This window comes from Ornithorhynchus anatinus, chromosome X2 (assembly GCF_004115215.2).
Source record: "Ornithorhynchus anatinus isolate Pmale09 chromosome X2, mOrnAna1.pri.v4, whole genome shotgun sequence".
Lineage (NCBI taxonomy): Eukaryota > Metazoa > Chordata > Mammalia > Monotremata > Ornithorhynchidae > Ornithorhynchus > Ornithorhynchus anatinus.
The window spans coordinates 27,600,004-27,609,977 of record NC_041750.1 but is presented as its reverse complement, the minus strand read 5'-3'; the positions used below and the strand labels follow the sequence as shown (position 1 = coordinate 27,609,977).

At 52.1% G+C, this 9,974-nt stretch overlaps 1 pseudogene; it reads left to right on the top strand.

The window, feature by feature from the left end:
• Nucleotides 1-210: 210 nt before the first annotated feature.
• Nucleotides 211-9,425, top strand: LOC100082782 (annotated as a pseudogene).
• Nucleotides 9,426-9,974: the final 549 nt, after the last annotated feature.

Sequence of the window (9,974 nt, the reverse complement as noted above, 5' to 3'; positions counted from 1 at the left end):
TCGGCACCTATTAAGTGCTAGATAAATTCTATTGATTGCATTTGATTGGCAAACACGTCGCGCGGGGACATGGCTATAGAGCATGAGAGATGAAGCTTAGAATTTGGCAGAGGTTGAAGTGATAAGAAGTGAACAAAGAAAACCAAAGTCCAACTCCAAAGCCAGGAGAAAAACTCTCCTGTTTTACAAACAGATGAACTCGGGAACCTGCCAGCTGTCACTGCCTCGGCCAGCTACAGCGACTCAAACCCAGGAAGCTAGTAATTACTGGTACAAGCCCAAGGTTCTCCTCTCGACCATTTCACTCACAACATTGGCCCAAGATTGAATCATCCATTGGCGACCAAATTTTCCAAAGGAACCTTTCCTTTTTCAGCTTTTTGCCCCTGTTTGAAGCTGATGGAACCGAGGTATGGATTTTAAATCTATTCTGAACTGAAACCTGGCCGATTAAGAAAGAAAAAGGGATGGTTGATCTATCTGTTTCGTTTCATTTTCTTTTCAAAGTGAAAGCAGAGTCGACGTTGGATGCGAGGTAGAATTTTTCATTAGTGGGGAATTTTCCCCTTTTAACATTTAAACAAAAGGCTCTAAGGTTAATTGCTGATTATCTATTTCTCCATAAAATGCATTTGCCACCCGTGTTATGAAATTAAAACAAAAACGGTAGTCAGTTGATATTCCTGAAGTCCTTTTAAAATCCTTTTAAACTCCTAGAGATAATAGAGCTGAAATGTTTAATTCCAACAAGCTAGCAGAACTAATAAACGTCTGGCTGTGAGAGAGAATCGTAATCAAAGAAACTGAAACAACTCTGTACGGTGCTCAGCACCGAGTACAGTGCTTGCCACGTAGTAAGAGCTTAACAGATACCGTTATTATTAATTAAGCCCTGATGATTACAAAATGCTCGTGCAAGAGTCAGAAAACTGAAAAAGGGATATCTACTTAATAACCATTTCAGTGACTTAAATTTGTAAAGATGACCAAAGTTTATCGCTTACAGGGAAAAAAGAAATCTGGAAATTCTAATTTAACATTTCAAGTTCAGGGGGACTCTAGGTCCAATCTGGCTTCTCTCAATGGAAAACATATTTGAGTTCTTTCAGACAAATGCAAAAAAAAAAAAAAAAGAAATCAGCTGTCTCTAGCAATCCTTGGTCAAAGGTTCACAGCCAGAGCCTGCTTATTTGATTTGGATGGGAGGGCGGGTCCTACCTTTTGGACCTCAATAAAACCATTTTTGCAAGGTGCTCCTTGGTGCACCAATAAAACCAAGGGGCTCCTGTGGAAGAAAACTGTGACATACAGGAAAACGCAAACCAAATGACAGTCGAGGAGACTCGCTGAAAAACATGGACTTCTTGCAGCAGAGTTTATTGTGACTCAAACGATCGGCCGGGAGCCAGGAAAGTTGCCCTCCTGGGTTCCCTCAGGCACCGTGCGCCAGTCCGAGAGGGTTGTCTTCACCCACCCAATAGACAGCATCGACTTTGAACTTAGGACCACCCTACTAACCATATGAGCTGGTAACAGTCAGGGGGAATCGAGATAACACGGATAATTTAGGAAATTCTTTGTCCAAAGATTCCACCCCACCCCTTTCCAATGTACTCAGTGGCTTGTTGACATTTCATCAGTATTAACCCAATCAAATATAATTGCCAGATGATGAAGAATTTACAGTGACAGTTAAGGAAGCAGCACGGCCCAGTGAAGAGAACACAGACCTGGGAATCAGCGGGCCTGGGTTCTAATCCCGTCTCTGCCACTCGCCTGTTGGGTGACCTTGAGCAAGTCGCTTAACTTCTAGGTGCCTGAGTTTCCTCAACTGTAAAACGGAGATTCAATCCCTGTTCTCCCTCATATTTAGACTGTGAGTCCCACGCCGGGCAGGGACTGTGCCCGACCTGATTATCTCGAATCTACCCGGTTCTTAGAACAGCGTTTGACACATAGTAAACACATAACAAATATCATAAAAAAGGATAATTAACCATCATACCCCCCGCCCCCACAAAATCCGCTTGCGTTCATCCACCAGCTGTTTTATTTTCCCCGACTCTTGCCTTCCAACAGCACGGAACAAACAGCCAAGGTCTTGCTGACCTTATCTCCACCGGAAGTTGACGGCCTTAAAGAAGGGATTAATTTTGTCCGGAACAAGGAAGAAGGCAAAAGCTACATCCTGTTCAAGGATGGAGAGGCCTTGCGAGCCTGTAAGAATCTATGCAAACACCAAGGAGGGCTCTTTATTAAGGACATTGAAGATCTTAGTGGGAGGTAAGACTGGACTCTGATTTTCTCTCCAGTCTCGAAATGTAATTCGACTCCATTTGGTTAGGGGTCACCTCGAGCGAAGCACCACAGTACGGCTCCGAATGGAAGTCCTCTGCACCCACCGAAAGGGTGCTTAATGAGGTGGAACTTGTTGGAAGAGCGGACTCCCACCCTTTCTGGATGATTTTTCTTCCAGGTTATAGGTCTTTCCGCCCTCAGCGTGGTCCTCTAGCTTCTGTTTATAATCGGGCTGATTCCATATGGGGTCTCCATCCCGGATTCAGATCTTAATCAATCGTAATCAATCAAGCCCGTGGGCCCTGGGGGAAGATAGTTGGATCAAACAGTTGATCGTATCTGTTGAGCGTTTACTCTGTGCGGAACACTGCACTGAGCACTGGGGAGAGTGCAGTGCAAAAGGAAAGGTAGATATAATCCATGCCCACAAGGAATTTAGAGACTAGAGAAGGAGACAGACATCAAAATAAATTACAGATGGGTATGAGCATAAGTGAGCATAGAGAAGCAGTATGGCCTAGTGGATACAGCACAAGCCTGGGAGTCAGAAGGACTGGGTTCTAATCCCGACACCGCCACTTGTCTGCTTTGTGACTTAGGACAAGTCAGTTTACTTCTCTGTGCCTCAGTTACCTCTTGTGTAAAACGGTGATTAAGACTGTGATTCCCATGTGGGACATGGACTGTGTCTAACCGGATTAGGTTGTATCTATCCCAGCGCTTAGAACAGTGCCTGGCACATAGTAAGCACTCAACAAATACCATTAAAAAAAAGTTCCGTGGGCCTGTGGGTGGGATGAATATCAAAGAGGGTCCCTGGCCCATAAAAGCTTCACTACCTAAAATTGGAGGCGAGGGAGGGGTGGAGACAAACCCACTCAGCAGAGAAAAAACCCGATAGGTCTTCCCTCACAAACTCACAACTGCCAGGGATTTAGAATAGCAGCAGCCCTTGGAAAGTTTCTGTTTCTGTTAGTTTTGACTGGCTGCCTACTGTGGGCAGAGCCCTGCGCTTCCTCTTCTGTGTAATATCTCACTGGAAACCTGCATCCCTCCCTGACTTCATTATTGTTTTAACTGTAGCTCAGAGGTCCCTGCGGTATTGGATAAGCACTTACTATGAGAGTCAAACCCTGTGCAAGGGTTGGGATGGATACAGAATAATGAGATTGGATAGAATTATAAATATGTGTACATATATACACACAACAAGTGCTGCGAGGAGGGGAGGCGGGTAGAGCGGAGGGAGGGAGCGGGGACAATAGGAGGGGGAACAGAGGAAAAGGGGGGCTTAGTCCAGGAAGGCCTTCTGGAGGAGGTGAGCTTTTAGTAGGGCTTTAAGGGGGGGGGAAGTGTGCTAGTTTGGCGGATTTGAGGAGGGAGGGTCTTCCAGACCAGAGGTGGGACGTGGGCCGGGCGTCGACGGCGGGACAGGCGAGAAGGAGGCAGAGTGAGAAGGTTAAGCAGCAGAGGAGCGGAGCGTGCGGGCTGGGCTGTAGACTGGGCTGTCATATGTAACGGCTTCACCTCCCCACTGCTCACGTGGGGCCTTTGACCCAGGTCGGTCCTCTGCACAAGGCACGGCTGGAGGCTGGATGTAAGCACCATGAGCTACATCGGATTCCCAGAAAGCTTCAGGCAAGAAGAACTGGGTAAGCTCATTCAACTACCCCTTCACCCAGGGTTAGTGGGGACGACGACGTCACTATGGCTTCCGGAGGTGGGAAATAATAATAATAGCGACGGTATTTGTTAAGCGCTGACTATGCGGAAGCTCTGTTCTAAGTGCTGGGGTAGATACAAGATAATCAGGTTGTCCCATGTGGGGCTCACAGTCTTCATCCCCATTTTACAGATGAGATCACTGAGGCCCAGAGAAGTGAAGTGACTTGCCCAAAATGACACAGCTCATAAGTGGAGGGGGCGGGATTAGAACCCATGATGTCTGACTCCCAAGCCCGTGCTCTGTCCACTGAGCCACGTTGCATCCTTTCATTCATTCATTCAGTTGTTTTTATTGAGTGCTTACCGTGTGCAGAGCACTGAACTAAGCGCTTGGGAGAGTACAGTATAACAATACACAGATTCGCTGCCCACAACAAGCTTACAGTCTATCTCTTCTCGCCTACACCGTCTCGCTGCTGTTTCTCTGTTGGTGTTTGATTCCCGGCCCCAGTCGTAGAAATGGATGCCAACAAGGGGCTTTCGCTGATGGAGCTGAGCCCGCCCCACCCCTGGGAGGTACACCCGCGGACCCCTGAAACCCTGGCCTTCGGAGAGGTGCAGGTAAGACCCCCATCCCAGGAAAACTGAGTGAGGGCTGACCGGCTTGGGTCACTGCTGGGAACTGAAGATTTCTGTCATCGATCTGTCTCTCCCACTCTCTGTTTTGGTCTGTCTTTCCTTCTCGCTGTCTCTGTCAATCTCTCTGCCTCTCTTTTTGTCTCTTGGCCAGCATCTCTCTCTTTTTCCATCTCTGTCTCTTTTGGTTTCCCGGCCTCTGGTTCTCTCCCTGTCTCTGTGTCTCTTTCTGTCTCTCTCTTTGCCTCTCTCCATCGCTCCGTCTCTCTCTGCATCCGTGTCTCTCTGTCTTCATCTCTCTTGTCTTCTCCTTTCTGTCTCTTTTGGTTTCTCTGTTTCTGGTTTTCTCTCCGTCTCCGGGTCTTCTCCCTATGTCTCTTTCTGCCTCCCTGTCTGTGTCTCTTTCCGTCTCTCTGACTCACTTTGGGTCTCTTTCTGTCCATCTTTGTCTCCGTCACTATGTCTATCTGTCTTTAACTTTGTCTTTTTGTTTCCGTTGGTTTCCATGTCTCTGGCTTTCTTTCGATCTGCCTGTCTCTATCTCTGTCTCTGTCTCTCCATCTCTCTGTCTTTCTCTCTCCTTTGGTTTCTCTGGCTCTCTCTCTGTCCGGTCTCTGTCTCCCCAGATCACATACCTCACCCACGCCTGCCTGGATCTCTAAATGGGAGACAAGGGAAGGGCGTCTGGCCCGGGGCTCACTGGCCCTGCCTTTGCGCGAGGCTGGTGGCTCCTCCACGAGCTACGGTCCAATTATTTGGCCCGGCTCTGCCGCGCTGACCTCACCTACATCAGTCCCATGTTCTCTGACCACTGAGGTACTTTCTGAGGGGTTTCAACCTCGACCCTGATGCTGACCCTCACCACGGGTGCCCCTCGTTAATCGGATGAGAAGCGGCCTAGCCTGGTGGGTAGAGCCCGGGTCTGGGAGCCAGGAGGACCTGAGTTTGAATCCTGACTCCGCCACTTGTCTGCTGTGCAACTGTGGGCAAGTCCCTTCGCTTTCCTCATCTGAAAATGGGGATTAAGTCTGTGAGCCCAGGGTAGGATGTGGACTGTGTCCAACCGGATTAGCTCGTATCTACCCCAGTGCTTAGAACGGTGCCTGACACAAAGTGAGTGCTTAACAAATACCATTAAAATGAAATAGATACATCGGGGGCAAGGGAGGTGAACGTGGAACAAGGCCAAGGCCACGGACCCCGGGGCTCCAAGATGTCTGTCCCTCAGCCTGCCTGACTGGGATTTATTTATGGGGCTCAACCAGGAGGGAGAGCCCAACTGACAACACACTGGTTTAGACTTCCCATGCCCCGGGGATTTGGCCGGCTGCCATCTCCGAACTCATTTTATAGAAGGGGAAACTGTTGCCCAGAGAGTTTCGGCCACTTGCCAAAGGTCACACAGCAGGCTGGGGGGCAGATCCGGGACTCGAACCCGGATGTCCCTACTCCCCAGTCTGGGGAGTCCTGTAGTTCTCGAGAGGGCGAGGCCCCCTGAAGCTCAGGGCCCTGGGCAGTCACCCCGATTCACCCCGGCCTCCGGATGGCTCTGGTTGATGGTCGCTTCCTCTCGTGTCCTCTGCCCCCAGCTACCCGACCCCGAGGAGGCCCGCGGACGGGAGGCCGGACATCCCCATTTAGGAGGGGGAGACGGAGAAGCCGACGCTGTGGTACCTCGACCGGAGCGGCGTGCCGCTGACTGACGTCCGGGTGGTGTCATTTGGGATCCGGCAGCAGGTGGGACACCTGGCCTCCGACCGGACGTCCCCTTCCCCGGTGCCGACAGAAGGGACTGGGTAGAGAGGCAGGCAGAGGGTGGATCAGGCGGGGGATCTCCCCGGTGCTGAAAGGAGGCCAGGACCCAAATTGTCCACTCCGGGCTGACGTAAGACAGGATCAACGTTCACGGGGCTGGGAATGGGGGAGCCAACAGGGACCCCCACCAGAGGGGGAGCGCGGCAGAGTCAGAATAAACAGCGGGAAGCACGTCTTCCCCTGCAGCACTGCAGCAGGAAACAACGGCAAGATCCGGAGGGGACCGGACAGGCTAATAGCCATGTTGGGTCACTGCAGGAGAGTCAGGGATGATGAGGGGGGAATCAAGGGTGTTGGGTGATCCGGGCTGGGTCACTGAGGGAGAGTCAGGGATGGAGAAGGGAGAGTCAGGGCCGTTGGAGGGTCCGAGCTGGGTCACCGGGGGAAAGTCACTGATGGAGAAAGGAGAGTTGGGGGCATTAGAAGGAGGGAGACTCAAGAGAATTGAATGACCATCCCTAGCCAGAGGGTGGGTGTGCCTGTGGCCGACCAGCTCAAGGTTCCCGCAAGTGCCTGGTGCCCCCGTTGGAGACAGAACGAGTCCGGAGCCGGACCCGGGACTGACCCAGCCGGGAGGCGGGGCCGGGAAGGCATCACTCGCAACCTTATAGTTTCTGAACCACGTGAGGGCCTGCAGGCCCTCCCCTTGTTCCCCCAAGGCCCGGAAAGCTGCCTGGTTTCAGTCCGAGCCCCAGGACTCGGCTCCTGGAGGAGGCACCGCCCCGGGCCGCCCATCCCCAGGTGGACGAACACTTGCGATTCGTGATCCTCTTGGACGGGGTTCGCCCGGAGATGAACACCTGCATCATGGTCGAGTACAAAGGTGCTTGGCTCCCTGTGCCCTGTACCGAGCCCCTCCTGGGTGCCCGGCCCCGTACCCAATCCCTTCTGTATGCCTGGCCCTGTGTTGAGAGCCTACTGTGTGCCTGGCACTCTACCAATAAAAACCGTGATATTTGTTAAGCACCTGGTTCATTCAGTTGTATTTATTGAGCACTTACTGTGTGCAGAGCACTGTACTGAGTGCTTGGGAGAGTACGATATAACAGATCCAGGAAGTATTTTCCTTCTACTTCTTGTAGCAATTTAGCAAGTGAAAAGTTGGAGAATTTTTGAGACAATCGGACAGTGGCCGCGTCTGCCTGGGACAAGGGTGTTTCTGAAGATAATTTTCCAGAAGGAAATAGCCTCTGCCGCCTAACATTAGCTGCCCAGCCAACTCTGGCCGGGATGGTACCGGGCCACTTGACTACTGGGTCTCGTGACGTTTGTCCCGCCCTCGGGCCCAGAGGGAAACTGCCCATCGGCGTGATTGGCAGATGGCATTTCAGGCTCATCCACCCCCTAGTCCCGTCCCCTCACCAGTTTGCCACCCCGGGGACCCTAGGGCAGACCAACATCCCAGTGGGCTGGTGGGCGGGTGGGTGGGCGAGAGGGGAAATAGGGCAGCTCAGCTGTTACTATAGTCCAAGGAGTCATATTGCCAGGGGTGCCCTGAGGGGGCAGCCCCCCCCCCCCACAGAGCACCCCCCCAGCTACTTGGGGTGCAGAGCACCCACACGCAGAGATCCTTGCACTCCCCCGCCTAGATCCTTTAAAGATGACGTGGCAGGCCCCGGCCTCAGTCTCCCCACATAAGGGGAATCGGCGTCGGGGTCCAGGAAACCACTCCCCGTCTCCCCCGGGGCTGATGCTTCCACCGCAACTGAGGCCTATGGTCAGTCTCCCAGAGCCGACTTCCTAGCCCCCAGTTTTCCTCTCCAGATGACCGAGCCCACAAGGATTTCCAGCCTTGGCCCGGCAGCTACGACTACTCGGTGGACTTCCTGGATCGGTCCTTCCCGTCAGAGAGGCCCAGCCGGGACCACCCCTACGTCGAAGTGAGCAACGGCCCAGGCAGGATGCCCCGTCCGGCTCGTGGTCAGGTGCTGCCACGGGCTTGAGCTCCCTCTCCACCTTTTGCCCCATCGGAAGCCCCAGCCCAAGCCCCAGGGCTTGCTTTAAGGATGACGCTGGTACTCCCAGCCTCACCCTCCCGGGCCCCCAGGGGCCGTGGGCAGCGACAGTCATGCTAAGGCTGGGAAATTGCCGTGTCCTAGAGACCAGGGTAATAATGACGGTATTTGTGAAGGGCTTACTATGTGCCAAGCACTGTTCTAAGGATGCTGGGAGCAACCGGGTCCTGGTGGACCCACTCTCATGACCACAGTGACTCTCCCCTCTCCATCCCCGCCTCTCCTAGCACTGAACATCCAAGCCCCCTGTTTCTCTCCTGTCCAATCTGTCCAATCCCCCCGGCCTCTGCTGGTGTTTCCGGCTGCTCCACTCCTTGTGAGGACAGACAGTCCTCGCTCACCCCTCACAGGGAGAGAAGCTTTTCCTGCTTTTTTTTTTTTTATGGTATTTGTTGAGCGTTTAAGCCCTGGAGTAGTTACAAGCTAATCGGTTTGGACACAGTCCATGTCCCACATGGGGCTCACAGTCTTCATTTTATAGATGAGGTGATTGAGGCCCAGAGAAGTGAAGTGACTTGCCCAAGATCACATACCGAGTCAGGATTAGAACCCAGGTCCTTCTGACACCCAGCCCGCGCTCTTGCCACTAGGTCACGCTGCTTCCCTGCTGCTTGTTCTGCCCTGGCCCCGGGGAGGTGGCATTTGGAGAACAGCAGGCTGTGTCCGCCCTGTCCACCCGCTTCCTGGTTCAGCAAATTTCAACCCTGCTCCCGTCGGCGGCTCCCCGGTAGTCCTCCCCGTTGACCTATCTGACCCTTTCCAAAGGAGAAGGCCGGGCCTGCCGCTCAGATGAGGTTTCTCCTCTCTGGGCAGGTAAGGAGTCGGCGGGTCGGGGGTCATAAGGCACACGGTGAAACATGGACTGCTGTGGGATGACCTTTACATCGGATTCCAGACTCGACTGCAGTGCCATCCTGACGTAGACCTTCAGCTGTGAGTCTGCCCTTCCCTTCCCCTCCTCTCCTTCCCCCCTCAACTCTTCTTCTTCTTAATAATATCAACTCTCCTTTTTAATAGTAATAATAACAACAGCATTTGTTAAACACTTACTATGTGGCAAGCACTGGTTTAAGTGCAGGGAAAGATACAAAATAATCAGGTCCGACGCGGTCCCTGTTCCACAATGGGTTCACAGTCTAACGTGCAGGGAGAACAAGTACTGAGTCCCCATTTTTCAGACGAGTTAACGGAGGCATAGAGAAGTGACTTGCCCAAGGACGTCCAGCAGCCACACCGAAGAGGTAGGATTAGAATCCAAGTCCTGTGACTCCAGAGCCTGTGTTCTTTCCGCTAGACCACCCTCTTCACTGTGGACAGGGAATGTGTCTGTTTACTGTTATATTGTAATAATAATAATAATGATTATGGTATTTGTTAAATTTGTTAAACGCTTGCTATGTGCCAGGCACTGTACTACTCTCCCAAGTGCTTAGTACAGTGCTCTGCACCCAGTAAGCCAATAAATACGATTGAATGAATGAAGGCTCCTCAGCACCTCCTTCCTTCCGTTCCCCTCGTGCCTCTTAGTATAGTGCTCTGCACAGA